Source organism: Macaca nemestrina, chromosome 11 (assembly GCF_043159975.1).
Source record: "Macaca nemestrina isolate mMacNem1 chromosome 11, mMacNem.hap1, whole genome shotgun sequence".
Taxonomy (NCBI): domain Eukaryota; kingdom Metazoa; phylum Chordata; class Mammalia; order Primates; family Cercopithecidae; genus Macaca; species Macaca nemestrina.
The window spans coordinates 72,373,935-72,391,122 of NC_092135.1; the positions used below are offsets into that span (position 1 = coordinate 72,373,935).

A 17,188-nucleotide genomic window follows, 5' to 3' on the forward strand; every position below is an offset into this window, starting at 1 on the left:
CCAGATCATGCCACTGCACTCTAGCTCCGGGCCCACAGAGCAAGACTGTTTAAAAGAAAAAAAAAAAAAAGTTAAGCAGAAAAACAATGAAACCAGAATTAGGTTATGAAACTGAAAGTTAAATCGGTGACTTACATAAGATAGGCTGCAGAAATCACAATAGAAGCATGGTAACTTTGGGGGCCCCACCAGTCTGTTTCAGGACTTAGCTTCTTGATATTTGTGGTTTTGTTTTGACTACTTTTTTTTATTTTTTGAAAGGAGTGAGAGAACAGGAACATGAAAATGAAAAACAAAAAAAATACACTTGTTCCTGCTTTTTTTTTTTTTTTTTTTTTTTTTTAGACAGAGTCTCGCTCTGTCGCCCAGGCCGGAGTGCAGTGGCGCGATCTCGGTTCACTGCAAGCTCCGCCTCCTGGGTTTACGCCATTCTCCTGCCTCAGCCTCCCAAGTACAGGCGCCCGCCACCTCGCCCGGTTAATTTTTTGTATTTTTAATAGAGACGGGGTTTCAACCGTGTTAGCCAGGATGGTCTCGATCTCCTGAACTCGTGATCCGCCCGTCTCGGCCTCCCAAAGTCCTGGGATTACAGGCTTGAGCCACCACGCCCGGCACTTGTTCCTACTTCTAAATTGTTCATTTAAAAGTGGGCTCACTAACAAATTTATTTAATAGGCAGCCTTTAAAGAAATAATCTTTTAACTGTGCAGAGCATTTTCTAATTTGAATAATGCCTAAGGTGAAAAACTAAAACTAACCAACATTGTAAAATACAAATAGGAAGTGGAGAAATCTCAGATTTTAACCTTGACTTTAGGTTAAGAATGTTTTTAGCTGATTCTAGTTAAAACATTTTTGAGTAAATAGCTAGCTCAAAAAAAGGCTATCACATCCTCAGCACAGCAGTGAAGCACATACCTCAGATGCATTCTTCTAGTAGAGGAAATGTTTTAGGGGTTCCAGTCTCTTTCCCTCCTTGAAGGGGCAGGTCCTCTATCTGTGCTGATTTCTATAGTCTCCTCAGTGTCAGAACAGTATTTGGTAGAATAGAAAGTAGAAACTTGATCAACTTTTGTTGCCCTACTAACTCTTACAATAGAGCTAAATAAGTTGGTGACATTTTTGTATTTAGAGAATCACTCAAAACAGAAACACCTGTTCTTTTTTTTTTCCCTCGAGACAGGGTCTTGCTCTGTCGCTCAGGCTGGAGTGCAGTGGCACGATCATAGCTCACTGCAGCCTCAGCCTCCCAGGCTCAAGCGATCCTCCCACCTCAGCCTCCTGAGTAGCTGGGACCACAGGATGCGCCACCACACCTGGCTACTTTTTGTATTTGTTTTTGTAGAGATGGGGTTTCGTCATGTTGGCCAGGCTGGTATGAAACTCTTGTGCTCAAGTGATTCTCCCACTTCAGTCGCCCAAAGTGCTGGGATTATAGGCGGGAGCCACCACGCCGGGTCCCTGCTCTTTCTTAGACTGCTTCTTTCTGATATTAACAAAAGTAACTGATAGAGAAAAAGTATCAACACTCAAGTGTCTACATGGCAGCAGAGAAACTAGACAATTTTTATAAATGACAGTGGCTGAAACAGAATAAATCATGGGGAATCATCATTGGTATTACATAGACTAAATATGATAGTGTTCCATTAATTAATTCCACAAATATTTAAATGGTCTCAGAACTCCAAACATTATTTAGACTTTTCTTTACCTTAACTCTTATGCAAGCTTTCCCTAGACCTTCCCAACAAGTTGAGACAGGAAAGGAAACTTAAGACTTCTGAACCATAACAACATTCACCAGGCCTACTCACAAAGAGGTCTGGACACTAGATTGGAGATTGTTACTCTTGGAGAATAACATTGATGAAACTATGCTTCTCAGTGCAGTGTGAATTGGGGTCTCAGTCTCTATAGTCTATAGCTAATAGCATAATTAACTATATCAAGACTGACCTATTATTAGTCCAAATGGCCTAAACCAAACACTGTCCCATAGGTTTATTGTACTCATATATTTTGGAGACAACAACATGTTTATAGTAATGTTAAAACTTGAGGCCAGGCACAGTAGCTGACACCTGTAATGCCAGCACTTTGGGAGGCCAAGGCAGGAGGATTGCTTGAGCCCGGGAATTCAAGACCAGCCTGGGCAACAAAGTGAGCCCCTGACTCCACAAAAAATAAAATAATTAGGCAGATATGGGAGTGCATGCCTATGTAGTCCCAGCTACTCGAGAGGCTGAGGCAGGAGGATTGCTTGAGCCCAGGAGTTTGAGCTGCAGTGAGCTCTAATCACATCACTGCACCCCAGCCTAAGTGACAGAGTGCGACCTTGTCTCAAAAAAAAAAAAAAAAAAAAAAAGACAAAATTCCTAGAAGATTCTTAAAAATTTCATTTCATATATTGTCTCAGTGACTGATCAAGGATTTTTCTTGTGTTGTTGTTTTAACCCAATAGTCTTAGTCAAACCAAGAACTGGTGTTGAAAATTTCAGCCCAATGTTAGCCATAGTGAATAAATCATTTATTTTACAGGCAAAAGAAGATCAAATCTGAGGGCACTTGAAGCAGTTTTTAGAAATCTTCAAACCACAAGCAGACATCGCAGTGAGATTCAGAAGTCCCTGTCTGAATCTGTCCTCACAACCACTTTAATCTCACCCATCCAGCCATCAGTGTCAAAAATTAGAGTCTGTAGGTAATGTTTGTCCAAAACAAATTTGTCCAGATTCCCTCTGTTAACTTCTGAAGGTGGTAAACAGGGAAGGAGCATGAGCTCCGTTACAGAGAACTTAGCCTGTGTGAAGGTTAGAAAGGAAAAAGCCCTCATGGGAATAGCTAGACATTCCAAACAGCGTAGAACATCAGCAAGGGTAATAGCAAATGAACTGAAGAAGAGGCAGTTGTCTCCTCAGCTCTCGGAAAGGGAAATAACAGAAGGTTTATATCAGTCCCATTGAGGCTGGTGACCAATGGGAAGTGGTTGCTAAGGAGACAGCTGGTGCAGGGATTACTACAGGCAGGATGAGGGGAGGAGGGTATAGGTTTATGCATTTGCTCCCATTCCTTTTTTCCTCTTTTAGGCTTGATATGCTTCCAGGTTCTCCATCATTCTTCCTCTTTCTCAGCATTTTCTCACCTTCTCAGTCTTCTCATTTCATTGTTACTACATGCTAGTGACTTGGTGCTACCAGGCTACCTGCTTGCCCCACACATTATTTGTTCAACATGATTTGAATGTATGGGTTACTCGTCAAGAACCTAGGAAGGTCAAGTGAGCAAACAGATGGAAGAACAAGTGGGTGGGGACAGTCATAAGGATTGAGGGCTATTACAGAGCATTCTGCAGAAAGCTTAATCACAGTGAAGAATCCAAAAGTTCTGTCACAGTAGTTCTCAACTGGAGCTTCATACCAGAATCACCGGGGGAATATAATTTTTAAAACATGGATGCCAGGGCCCAGCCAGACTTTACTCAATCAGTGTCACAGGAATCAGGTCCAAGGCCTGTATTTTTTTCCACCAGATTCTGCAGATTATTCTATTGCAAATTCCTAGTTAAGAAATTCTCATTTAGGGACTAAACTAGAAATTATGTCTTTTTTTTCTTCTTTTAAGAGACGAGGGCTTGCTCTGTCACCCAGGCTGGAGTGCAGTAGTGTGATCACAGCTCACTGCAGCTACGAATTCCTGGGCTCTTGCCTCAGCCTCGGAGTAGCTAGGTGTGCACCACCACACGCAGCTAATTTTTTTTTGTAGAGACAGTGTCTGGCTATGTTGACCAGACTGGTCTTAAACTCCTGGCTGCAAGGAGTCCTCTTGCCTTGGACTCCCAAAATGTTGCGATTATAGGTGTAACCCACCATGGCCAGCCTGTTAGTCTGTTTTAAGAGTAAGCAGGAATATTTATCTTAGAGGAGGGCAAAAAAATTTTTCTACCGGCTCACTGCTCACTGGGAGAGATACGTTTTCATTATTTAAAAAGGGCACATTGGGTCTGGCATTTTCCATTAGAAATCCATTTCAGTAACTATTTTCCTATGACATCGTTCCTCAGGTGAAACCCATTTCTTTTGATTTGCTCTTTGTGGAGAAAAACAAAACAAAAGAGTTGGCTGTCTTTGTTCCTTGTACATATACACCGTGTCTTCCCTATGACGTCATTTCCAAATCCCAGTCAGAAAGTTCGTATTATAGGTAAAACTGGGTAAGGTAATTTTCTGACACATTCAGTAACTAAGCCAATACACTGAATGTGTTGTCGATTATGTAGTAAAACCCCAGTGCAGTCTTTTCACAATCTCTTAAAGCTTTGGTTTTTGAGAAACAATTATAATTCCTCTTATCTTTCTTCAGATATGTTATTTTCTAAAATTTGACTTTTTAATAATCTTTTCCTTTATAGTTTGTGCATTTGGTATATTTTTAAAGAAATCCTTCCTTGCATCAAGGTCGTAATTATATTTACCTATGATTTCTTCTGAAAGCTAAATGTTTTGTAAAATTGTTTTTCTTTGTACCAGTTTTCAATTCTCATCCATTATTAGAGCCCCACTCTAGATCCAGAATGTAGAAAGTTTCTGTCCCGCACAGAGAATAATACTTCTACAGCTCCTGCTAGAGTCTGGATCAAAAAACTCTCAATGTAGAATAAAGTAAAATAGGAGTATTCAAAGAGACTTTAAAATTTATAAAATGTAGTAAAAGAAGATAGCAGATGGCTGGGCGTGGTGGCTTACACCTGCAATCCCAGCACTTTGGAGGCCAAGGTGGGAGGATTGCTTGAGCCCAGGAGTTTGAGACCAGCCTTGGCAACACACTGAGACCCTGTCTCTATTTATTTAAGGAAAAAAGTGTGGGGGCGTACCAGGTGCGGTGGCTCATACCTGTAACTCACTTTGGAAGGCCAAAGCAAGTGGATTACTTGAGGTCAGGAGTTCAAGACCAGCCTGGCCAACATGGTGAAACCCTATCTCTACTAAAAATACAAAAATTAGCTGCGCATGGTAGCACATGCCTATGATCCCAGCTACTCGGGAGGCTGAGACAGAAGAATCACTTGAACCCAAGAGGTGGAGGTTGCAGTGAGCCAAGACCACACCACTGTGCTCCAGCCTGGGTGACAGAGCGAGACTCTGTCTCAAAAAAAGAAAAGATAGCAAAGCAGTAAGGGCAGTATCAGCTAATGGAAATATAAATTATCTTAAAGCCAATCCTCCAGAGATACTGAAAGATGAGGCATTACGCCTTGAGAAGAGTGAGCAAATGCAGTATATGTGGTCTAATGGCCACTAGCCAAGTTGTGGATAAAGTTGTGGATAAACTTATTGCATGTTTGTCAAATGTCTAGCAGAGATATGCTTATCATATATTTGTCAAATGTCTAGCAGGGCCTTGAAGATACCCTTGAAGAAAAGTCACTTCACAGTCTCATGTCATGGCTAATAAGTAACCAGCCACTCAGAGTCAGGTGTCAGGTGAGGTGCTTCATGCCTGTAATCACAGTAACTCAAGAGGCTGAGGCAGGAGGATCATTTGAGGCCAGGCATTCAAGATCAGCATGGGTGACAGAGTGAAGCCCTGTCTCTAAAAAAACAAAAATCAAAAAACAAAGTCATCTCAAGGACAGAACTCTTTGGTGGCACACTCCTGTAGTGCTAGCTACTCAGGAGGCTGAGGTGGGAGGATCACTTGAGCCCAGCAGTTCGAGGTTGCAGTGAGCTATGATTGCACCACTGCACTCCAGCCTGGGTGACAGAGTGATGGTCTGTCTCCAAAAAAATTAAATTAAAAATAATTAAAAATAATGTAAGAAAGAAATCCTTGGATACAGTTCCTAGAAAGTGTCCCACACAGCTGAACCCTGCTATGGCTCTGGCCTCCCATGTCCACCTGCTCCCTCAGGTCCTTGGCTCAACTTTGGAACTGGTTGTTGTACTTTGGGCTCCAACCCTTGTGCCGCTCTGTGAACATCTATCAGCTCCTGTCTTCTACCTGCCCCAGTGGTGCTGCTCTATTACTGACTTGGCTCACTTGTACACTCAGAATCAGAGGGCCTTCATGATCCCTAGTATCACCTCAAGCTGATACGAGTAAGCTTCTAGCCTTACCTGACCTGCTGTTACCTGATGGAGACTATTGCTTGTACTGGTAAAGCCAAACTGTTATGAGGGCTCCACATACTCAAATGTATCTTAAGGTCCATTTGACAGTCCTCTAGCAAAGGAGGCATTTCCATAGATATGAAATCATCTGTTTTCAAAGGCGTGACCTGTGTTAGGCTACCCTGGGCTGAGTAGGCCCATCCTTTGTGGGAAGACCTATTTTCCTCCCACCAAGTGACTCTGATAGTTTGGTGGGTTCAAGGGATGATTCCCCTCCTCACCAGCAGCCAACTTCCCTGCTGTCCACTATAAGAAGTGTTACTTCTGGCTGGGTGCAGTGGCTCACGCCTGTAATCCTAGCACTTTGGGAGGCCGAGGCGGGTGGATCATCTGAGGTCAAGAGTTTGGGAGCAGTCTGGCCAATGTGATGAAACCCGGTCTCCACTAAAAATACAAAAATTAACCGGGCTAGGTGGTGGGCACCTATAATCCCAGCTACTGGGGAGGCTGAGGCAGAAGAATCGCCTGAACCCGGTGGGTGGAAGTTGCAGTGAGCCGAGATCATGCCACTGTACTACAGCCTGAGTGACAGAGCAAGACCCCCCTCTCAAAAAAAAATAAGTGTTGCTTCTGTCACTGCAACCCTGCCCAGGACTGCCTGGGCTTCTGGACGTGGGAGTGAACTGACAGCGTTGGCTCAGCTGCCTCTGCTGGCAGGGCAGATGGCCCTTCCCTCCCTCACTATTTTGTATACTTTTCCCCAAAGTTTACCTCCTCAATAAAAAGGCACTGCCTAACATGCTTTCCTTTCTGCCACTTCCAAATTCTCTCTGCCCTGGAATAGCCCAGGAATCTCAAACAGTCAGGCTCTGACATCTTGGATCCCCTAAAATCATTGCCTGTGGGCTCTCCTTTGCACGATGCTGCGAACTCCCCAGTGGTTAGCATTCTACATGGAAGCAAAGTTTGTGCCTGGGGAAATCTCAGGCCATAGATCTGACCTGTCACCAGAGTCCCTAGAGCAGCATAGGGCCCTGGCCACCATAAAAGCCATCGAAGCTTCGCTTCAAGAATTATAGGTCTAGAGGACTCTCCTCCTGCTTCCTCAAGCCCCAGTAGACTACTAACACTCCTGGTATTTCTTCTCTGAAGATAAACCTTGTAAACCAACAAGTATCTCAGAGAGGTCTCAATCAGTTTAGAGGCTTGTTTTGCAAATGTTAAGGGCCATGGTCTGTGACACAGCCTCAGGAGGTCCTGAGAACATGTGCCCAAGGTGGTTTGGTTACCGCTCAGTTTTATGCATTTTAGGGAGACAGAAGTTACAAGTTAAAAACATAAATCAATACATGGAAGGTATATACTTGTTTGGCCTGGAAAGGCAGAGCATCTTGAATGAGGTGGCTTCCAGGTTATAGGTGGAGTCCAAGATTTCCTGATTGGCAACTGGTTGAAAAGTTAAGCTTTGCCCCTTAAGAGTTTGAAGTCAGCATAAAGAAATTATCGAGTTAAGACAAGGGGAGTTGTGGAAGCCAAGGTTCTGATCAAGTAGATGAAGCCTCCAGGTAGCACGCTTCAGAGAGAATAGATGGTAAACGTCTCTTATGGGACCTTAAAGGCATCAATCTCTGGAAAAGATCTAGTTATGGAAGGGGATTCTCTACAGAGGACACATTTCCCATAAGAGACAGCTTTGCAGGGCCATTACGAAATATGTCAAAGAAATATATTTTGGGGTGAAATACTTCGATTTCCTTCAGGGCCTGCGATCTGCCATGGGATGCTATACCACAGTCAAGTTGGAATTTGGTATCTTACTGCTACAGAGTCTGTTGTCAGTCTTTTGAGTTAGTGCTGGTCAGTTGTGCCTAAACTCAAAAGGCAGGAGGGTAAAAGGAGGTGTATTCAACTTTGCCTTTCCCATCATGGCATGAAGTAGTTTTTCAGGTTTCTCTGGGATCCTGTTGGCCAAGAGAAGGGTCTATTTAGCCAACTGGGATGCTTAGAATTTTATTTTTGGTTTCCATTCTCCCCTTTCTGGTCAAGATTTGCCAGAAGCAACATCAATGGCCAAACTTTTATTTTGTTGTGTATTGTTGCCGCAGTGGTGTAGCTACCTGGCATCCATCCTGTCCCTTGCTGGGACCCCCATAGCCAAGACACTTAGATCCAAAAGACTCATAGTCAATTTAAGCATTCTAGGCCAGGCAGGAGTGGAAGTGTGCAGGCATTCATCAAACCTTTAAAATCTTCTAAGTAGTATAAGAGCCAAAAAGTCAAAAGGCAAGTTTACAGAACTGATTTATCTGTAAATTTTATGCATTGAGCGACTGCAGTCTTGGTTTTAGTTACAGACTTGTAGCAATTAGCTGTGCAGAACATAAGCATTTTGTTAAAACCATTTAAACTAGGGAGTTTAGAGACTTTTGTTGTATTGCAATGCTTTTTGCAGTCTTTTTAGTAATTTGTTCTAAGATGACTAATAAAAAATAATAAGATCTCCCCAGGCATAAAAACTATGCATCATTGTGTCTATCTATCTTCATAAATCTCATAACTGGGAGTACTATACTCAGGAAGCTTTGTCACTTGATATCCTCTGGGCAATTTTCTTTTAACTCTATAGGAAGCAGGAAATTCTTTATAGTTGGGGTAGATGGAAAGGGGCCACATAATGACCCAGGAGGAAAAGTCTCTCATTTTGTCAGCTGTTTAGGCATCTGAATACCCGCCCTTGATGTGGAGGGTCTGCACTAATTCTATCCCTCAGAATCCATACCTACAATCCCACATGTCCGCTGCTTCCGCAGTAATCCCTGAGCCCTCAGAATCCATACTTACAATCCCACATGTCCACTGCTTCCGCAGTAATCCCTGGGCCTAGAGGAAAGGTGCTTATATTTCCCCTAGAGGTAAGTTTTAGCAGTGGGACATTAGCAATGAAAGGAGATTCAGCCCTGTGGGATTCTAAATAAGTTTTAAATTTTGGAGCTTTCAGGTACAGAGAAAGGGAGTATTTGTTGCTTTACCCAATTTTGTATGCTATAAATAGCTCAAAAAGAAAAAGGGGTTTTTCGTGGGTTTCCCGCCTGCCGCAGCGTTGGACCATAATCATGGTGAACACGATGGAGTTGCCCAGGTTGCGTATCAACGCCGGAATGCTAGCTCAGTTCATCGACAAACCTGTCTGCTTCATAGGGAGGCTGGAAAAGATTCATCCCACTGGAAAAATTTTTATTCTTTCAGATGGAGAAGGAAAAAAATGGAACCATTGAATTGATGGAACCCTTTGATGAAGAAATCTCCGGAATTATGGAAGTGGTTGGAAGAGTAACTGCCAAGGCCACCATCACATGTACATCTTATGTCCAGTTTAAAGAAGATAACCGGCCGGGCGCGGTGGCTCAAGCCTGTAATCCTAGCACTTTGGGAGGCCGAGACGGGCGGATCACGAGGTCAGGAGATCAAGACCATCCTGGCTAACACGGTGAAACCCCGTCTCTACTAAAAATACAAAAAATTAGCCGGGCGAGGTGGCGGGCGCCTGTAGTCCCAGCTACACGGGAGGCTGAGGCAGGAGAATGGCGTAAACCCGGGAGGCGGAGCTTGCAGTGAGCTGAGATCCAGCCACTGCACTCCAGCCCGGGCGACAGAGCGAGACTCCGTCTCAACAAAAAAAAAAAAAAAAAAAAAAAAAAAAAAAAAAAAAAAAAAAAGAAGATAACCATCCTTTTGATCTTGGACTTTACAATGAAGCGGTGAAAATTATTCATGAGTTTCCTCAGTTTTATCCTTTAGGGATTGTGCAACATGATTGATCTTGATGGAGTTTCATGTGATTGCAAATGAGCTATATTAAAGACTATTAAACGAAGCCCCTCTTGTTTGAGGGAGAGATTTCTGTGCTTTCTGATATTTAACTTGCTCTTTTTAAGGTATTCCAACCTAGAGTTTTTGATGAAACTGATATATTGACGGTTCTCACCTAAGCCCTTTTAAAAAGAATTGCTACTCCAATATATGGTCAGATTAGATGCAAGAATAAAGCAGTTGTCTGAGTTTAGGTTTCTATTTTATTAATAAAAACCAAAATGGTAAAAAAAAAAAAAAAAAAAAAAGAAAGAAAAGAAAAGAAAAAGGGGTTTTTGTTTGTCTGTTTTTTCAACTGTGGAAAACAAAACAAAAGGACATAAACCCTGCCTGGCTCTGACAATGACAGGAAAGGGAAACTGACAAATAAGAAGTAAACATTTAAATTGTGTAGTATTAAGGCACAGAACAATGATTTTAATTTGGATAGAGGACTGTTGCCAGGCTGGAGTGCAGTGGCGCAATCTCGGCTCACTGCAATCTCTGCCTCCCAGGTTCAAGTGATTGTCCTGCCTCAGCCACCCGAGTAGATAGGATTACAGGCACGTGCCACCACACCTGGTTAATTTTTGTATTTTTAGTAGAGACGGTATTTCACATGTTGGCCAGGATGGTCTTGATCTCCTGACCTCATGATCCGCCTGCCTTGGCCTCCCAAAGTGTTGGGATTACAGGCGTGAGCCACTGCACCTGGCTGAGGAAAAATTATTAAATTAGTATTTATGCTTTTGAATATAGGTCTTGTCCAGTGTGATTAAAAAAATTTTTAGCCAAATTAAATTTAAAAGTTTGATTGAGCAATGAATGATTCACGAATCAGGCAACCTCATGAGCCAGGATGGGCTCTGAGACTCCAGCACAGTCAAGTGGTGGAAGAAGATTTGTGGACAGAAAAAGGAAGGTGATGCACAGAAAATACAAGTGAGGTAGAGAAAAATCTGGGTTGGTTACAGGTTGGCATTTGCCTTATTTGAACAGTTGGCTACATCTGGTTGGCCAAAGCTCGGTGATTGGCACAAGTGCAGGCTACAGTCTATACCTCCATTTGTTCACAATATACGGAGAAACCTTTAGGCCAAACTTAAAATACGTAAGGAGGCAGCTTTAGGCTAAACTTGATTTAACAAGTGTAGCATGAAAGCAGTGTATTTGGGCTGTTATCATCTCTCAGTTCTGAGGATGAGGTTTTGGTTAACTTAAGTTTGCTGCCAGATAACAGTATTGACATTTAAGATTTACTAGGAGTCAGTGCTCCTTTGAGATGAGATAGGAGTACCCAGGAGTCAATCCCCTTCAACTTAACAGAACAAGAGCTAGTTAACATATTTGATAAAGACCCTATTTAATGGGAATGGAGGGAGTCTCTCAACTGATGTCTAACCATCAGGCTGGAGGTGATGATACTAAAGTTTGTCTTAATTGGAAGCTATAGAAAGATTCTATAACCTTGGGGTGATTAATTTTTATAGTTCTGATAAGCCTCCAGCAATAAATCTAAGTCAGAGGCTTAAGTTAGGATTTGACTTTTGAGACTGTTTGCCAAAAAATGTTAAAAGACTCAAAACATTTTATTGAAACAGAACCGCGGGTCATTATAAAATAATAGTTATTCACTTAACCAGAGTGATAATAAAAAGACTTGATTTTTATTGTTATTATTTTTGAGACAGTCTTACTCTGTTGCCCAGGCTGGAGTGCAGTGGCCTGATATTGGCTCACTGCAACATCTGTCTCCCTGGTTCAAGGGATCCTTCTGCCTCAACCTCCTGAGTAGGTGGGTTTACAGGTGCAAGCCACCATGCCCGGCTTATTTTTGTATTTTTAGTAGAGATAGGGTTTCACTATGTTCCCCAGGCTGGTCTCAAACTCCTGGCCCCAAGTGATCCACACATCTTGACCTCCCAAAGTGCTGGGATTACAGGCGTGAGCCACCATGCTGGCCAAAAGACTTTAAAAGCTGTATAGAAAGTTATATGGATGTAAAAACCTTAACTCTTTTAATGTTTGGTTTTTAAAAGTAATTTTTTAAAAACCTAATAAAAACAACATAGGAATTATCTTAAAATTTTTGTTTCTTAGGCTAGTTGCTAAAAAGGAGGAAAAAAACTCTTCTACAGTGATTGTTTTGAGAGAAGAGAGACAGACCCTCTCATATTGTTTTATATTGTTTTATACTCCGAAAAAGAAAGAGAAGCAAAATTAAAGGCAGGTAGCCCGGTGCCTGGGAACCAGACCTGAAACCAAGGAACCAGACCCAAAACCAGGCCTGGGGCTGCCTGACCTAAGCCTGGTAGTTGAAGATGGACCACTGACCTAACCAGTTATGTTATCTATAGATTCCAGACATTGTATGGAAAGGCATTGTAAAAATCCCTGTCCTGTTCTGTTTCGTTCTGATTACCAGTGCATGCAGCACCCCCAGACACGTACCCTCTGCTTGCTCAAATTGATTGCAACCCTCTCACAAGGACTCCCTTAGAGTTGTGAGCCCTTAAAAGGGACAGGAATTGCTCACTCGGGGAGCTTGGCTCTTGAGACAGGAGTCTTGCCGATCCTCCCAGCCGAATAAACCACTTCCTTCTTTAACTTGGTGTCTGAGGAGGTTTGTCTGCAGCTCGTCCTGCTACAGTTTTTCCTTATGGGAAGCCCATTTGGATAACCTGAATGTCAGACTTGCTAAAAAGATAAATTAATCAGACACACAGAAAGAGTGTGTCCTGGATTGAGTGACCACCATATTATAGAGGCCTTGAGGAGGGACATATGTGACTCTTAGCTACAGCATGGGAAGTTGTCTGGTTATGTTGACCACTTTAGACATACCTTGGGGTTCAGAAAACAATACCCCAGAGTGATAACTATGAACCCAGAAAATCTGAGACAGGTCTCAGTTAATTTAGAAAGTTTATTTTGCCAAGGTTGAGGACCTGCCCATGACGCAGCCTCAGGAAGTCCTGACATGTGCCCAAGGTGGTCGGGGCACAGCTTGGTTTTATACATTTTAGGGAGACATGAGACATCAATCAACATAAGTAAGAAGTAAGAAGTTGCCTGGAAAGGCAACTTGAAGCAAAGGCAGGAAGACTGGAAGTTGGGGGGGAGCTTCCAGGTCACAGACTGGTGAGACACAAATGGTTGCATTCTTTTGAGTTTCTGATTAGCCTTTCCAAAAGAGGTAGTCAGATACGCATCTATGTCAGTGAGCAGAGGGATGACTTTGAATAGAATGGGAGGCAGGTTTGCCCTAAGCAGTTTCCAGCTTGAGTTTGCCTTAATGATTGTGTGGGGCCATGGTATCTTCCTTTCACATAACCAAAGGAGCAGCCTCAGAAGTAAAAGTTTCTGTTTGGCCTTCTCCTGCCCTCCTGTTTCTCAGTGCCATTTTCCCTTTAGGCTGGCTATAAAAACTAGAACCTCTCTTCCCCAAGGTGAGTCCCAGAAACCAGAGCCCCTTTTTCTCAAATCCAGCCATAAAACTTAAAAATATTCCTCTAATTTTTCTCCACTTTTCTCTGGCCATGAAGAAATTCTCTGAACTTCCTTGCTGGACTATAGGTTATAAGACCCCTATACCCAGAAGGAAGGAGATGCATACTCAGGGAGGTGAAGAAGAATCTAGACAGATAGGCCTTGCTCCTTTCCCCACACTGTCTACTAGCATTCAATTACATCTTTAGTTTTTTACGTGGCTGTTCATACTTTGTTGAACCTAAGCATAAAAATGAACAATTTTCCCTGTATCTTGGGTCTTTACTCTGAAAATTCTCACATATATATACCAAACAAATCTATATGCTTTCTTTTCAACCAATCTGTCTTTTGTGAGTTGATTTTTTTCAGCAAACCTTTGGAGGGCTCCTGGCCCCTAAATATGTTAGAAAAAGTCAAGAGTACAGAATTAAGTTATACTGGAGGAAAATATGGCCTTCTTTTTTTAATTATTAATTATTAATTTTTAATTTTTTTGAGACAGGATCTTGCTCCATCACCTAGGCTGGAGTGCAGTGGCGTGATCTTGGCTCACTGCATTATTGACTTCACAGGCTCAAGCAATCCTCCCACCTCAGCCTCTTGAGTAGCTGGGACTACAGGCATATGTCACCAGGCCTGGCTAATTTTTTTAAAAAAATTCTGTAGAGATACAGTGTCACTATATTGCCTTTGCTGGCCTTGAACTCCTGGGCTAAAGCATTCCTCCTGCCTCGGCCTCCCAGAGTGGCTGGGTTTACAGATGTGAACCACTATGCCCAAAATATTGCCTTCTTTAAAAACTTTCAGGATAAAACATTTTATATCAGGCCATAAAAACAGATTTAGAACTGGAGGAAAAAGAAAAAAAAAGTCACAGAAGCCAACAAAATTTGAAGGAGAGCATCCCAGGCCTTTCCAAAGGGATAAAAAGCTGAAAGCAGCAGAGTACGGCAGAAGTTGAACTTCTGAGATATCAATCTGAGAAATTTTTAAAAAGAAACAGATTAGGGAAGTGGAGCAAGATGGCCAAATAGAAGCATCCAATGATTGTCTCTCTCACAATCCCCTCAGGAACAACAAATTGAACAACTATCCACACAAGAACACCTTTATAAGAACCAAAAATCAGGTGAGTAATTACAGTACCTGGTTTTAACACCATATTAAAGAAAGAAGCACTGAAGAGGGTAGGAAAAACAGCCTTGAATCACCTACATCACCCTTACTTCATCCCCTGGCAGTGCATAGAGAGACTCTGTGCACTTGGAAGAGAGAGAGCACAGTGAGTGTCAGGGGCTTTGCATTGGAACTCAGTGCTGCCCTGTCATAGTGGAAAGCAACATGGGGCAGAACTCAGCTGGCACCCACAAACGGAGCATTTAGATTAGCCCTAGCCACAGGCAAATCATCCCACCTAGTGTTGGGAACCTGAGTTCTGGCAAGCCCTGCCATTATGAGCTAAAATGCGCTGGGGTCCTAAATAAATATGAAAGGCAGTTTAGGTCACAGGACCTCAATTTCCAGGCAAGGCTTGGGCTATGCTGGCTTCAGGTCTGACCCAGCATTGTCCCAGTGGTGGTGACCACAGGGGTGCTTGTGTCAACCCTCCCCCAGCTCTAAGCAGTCAGCTGAGAGAGACTTTATTTGTTTGGGGGAAAGTAAGGGAAGAGAGGAAAATCTCTGCCTACTAATCCAGGGAACTCTCCTGAATCTTACCCAGGTGTTGTGCTGGGCTCAGAGCCAATGGACTTAGGAGACACACAACCCAGTTAGATACCAGTTGGGGCAGCCAATGGAGTGTTTGCATCACCACTCCCCCAACCCCAGGCAGCGCAGCTCGCAGCTCCAACAGAGACTCCTTCCCATTGCTTGAGGAGAGAAGAAGGGAGAGTATAGAGGACTTTGTCTTGTAGCTTGGATACCAGCTCAGCCACAGTAGGGCAACAGGCAGAGTCCTGAAGCCTGCATTCCAGTCCCTAGCTCCCAGACAACATTTCTAAACACACCCTGGGCCAGAAGGAAACTACTGCCTAGAAAGGAAGGACCCAGTCCTGGCAGGATTCATCACCTGCTGACTAAAGAGTCCCTGGACCCTGAATAAGCAGCAACAGTAACCAGGTAGTACTCTCTGCAGACCTTGGGTGAGACTCAGAGCTGTGCTGGCTTCAGGTGTGACCCAGCACATTCCCAGCTATGGTGGTTATGCAGAGAGATCCCTTCTGCTTGAGGAAAGGAGAGGGAAGAGTAAAGAGGATTTTGTCTTACAGCATGAGTACCAGCTCAGCTACAGTTGGGTAGAGCACCAAGTGGACTCCTAGGGTCCCTGATTCTAGGCCTTGGCTCTTGGACAGCATTTCTGGACCTGCCCTAGGCCAGAAGGGAGCACACTGTCCCTTTGAAGGCAGAGACTAAGGACTGGCAGAATTCACCACAAGCTGACTGAAGAGCCCTTGGGCCTTGAGTGAACATGGTGATAGCCTGGCAGTGCTTACCATGGGCCTGGGAGTGAGTGGGCCATGGTGGCCATGGCGAGAGGCTCCTCTTCTTGAAGTAAGGGGAGAGAGATGTGGAAAGGACTTTGTCCTGTGGCTTGGGTGCCAGCTCAGCCACAGTAGAGTAGAGCACAAGGTAGATTTCTAAGGTTCCCAACTCAAAACCCTGGCTCCCAGACAGCATCTCTGGACCCACTGGGACCAAGGGAAACTCACTGCCCTTTAGGGAAGAACATAAGCCTAGTTGGCTTTGCCACCCGATGATTGTACGGCCCTTGGTGCTTGAGTAAACACAGGCAGTAGCCAGACAGTGGTCACTACAGGCCTTGGGTGAGAGTAGGGCTGTGCTGGCTTCAGGTCTGACCCAGCACTGTCCTAGTGGTGGTGACCACAGGGGTGCTTGTGTCAATCTTCCCCCAGTTCTAAGCAGTCGGCCGAGAGAGAGACTTCATTTGTTTGGGGGAAAGCAAGGGAAGAGAGGAAGAGTCTCTGCCTACTAATCCAGGGAACTCTCCTGGATCTTACCCAAGACTACCAAGGTGGTACCTCTATGAGTTTGCAAGAGCCACAACATTACTAGGCTTTAAGTGCCTCCTAAAGCAGATGTGGCTGCAGTGACCAAAGGCTTAGATCACAACTTTCAAGTCCCTTTGAAAACCTGGAAACCCCTCCTGAGAAGGATGAGTACACACAAGCCCAGACTGCAAAGGCTATAATAAATACCTCACTCTTCAACGCCCAGACACTGACAAACATCTACAAGCGTCAAGACCATACAAGAAAACATGACCTCACCAAACGAAGTAAATAAGTCACCAGAGACCAATCCCAGAGAGACAGAGATATGTGACCTTTCAGAGAAATAATTCAAAATAGCTGTTTTGTAACATTTAACAAAATTCAAGATAACACAGAGAAGGAATTTAGAATCCTATCAGATAAACTTAACAAAGAGATTGAAATAATTAAAAAAGAGTCAGACTGGATGCAGTGACTCATGTCTGTAATCTCAGAATTTTGGGAGGCCGAGGTGTGTAGATCACATGAGCCCAGGAGTTCAAGACCGGCCTGGGCAACATGGCAAAACCCTGCCTCTACAAAAAATACAAAAATTAGCAGGATGCGGTGGTGCGCACCTGTAGTCCTAGTTACTTGGGAGGCTGAGGCAGGAGGATCTATTGAGCCTAGGAGGTCAAGGCTGCAGTGAGCTGTGATCATGCCACTGCATTCTAGTCTGGGCAACAG

At 43.5% G+C, this 17,188-nt stretch overlaps 1 pseudogene; it reads left to right on the forward strand.

The window, feature by feature from the left end:
* The first annotated feature begins 9,223 nt into the window (after nt 1-9,223).
* LOC105483208 (replication protein A 14 kDa subunit-like) lies at nt 9,224-9,928 on the forward strand (annotated as a pseudogene).
* The last annotated feature ends 7,260 nt before the right edge of the window (nt 9,929-17,188 follow it).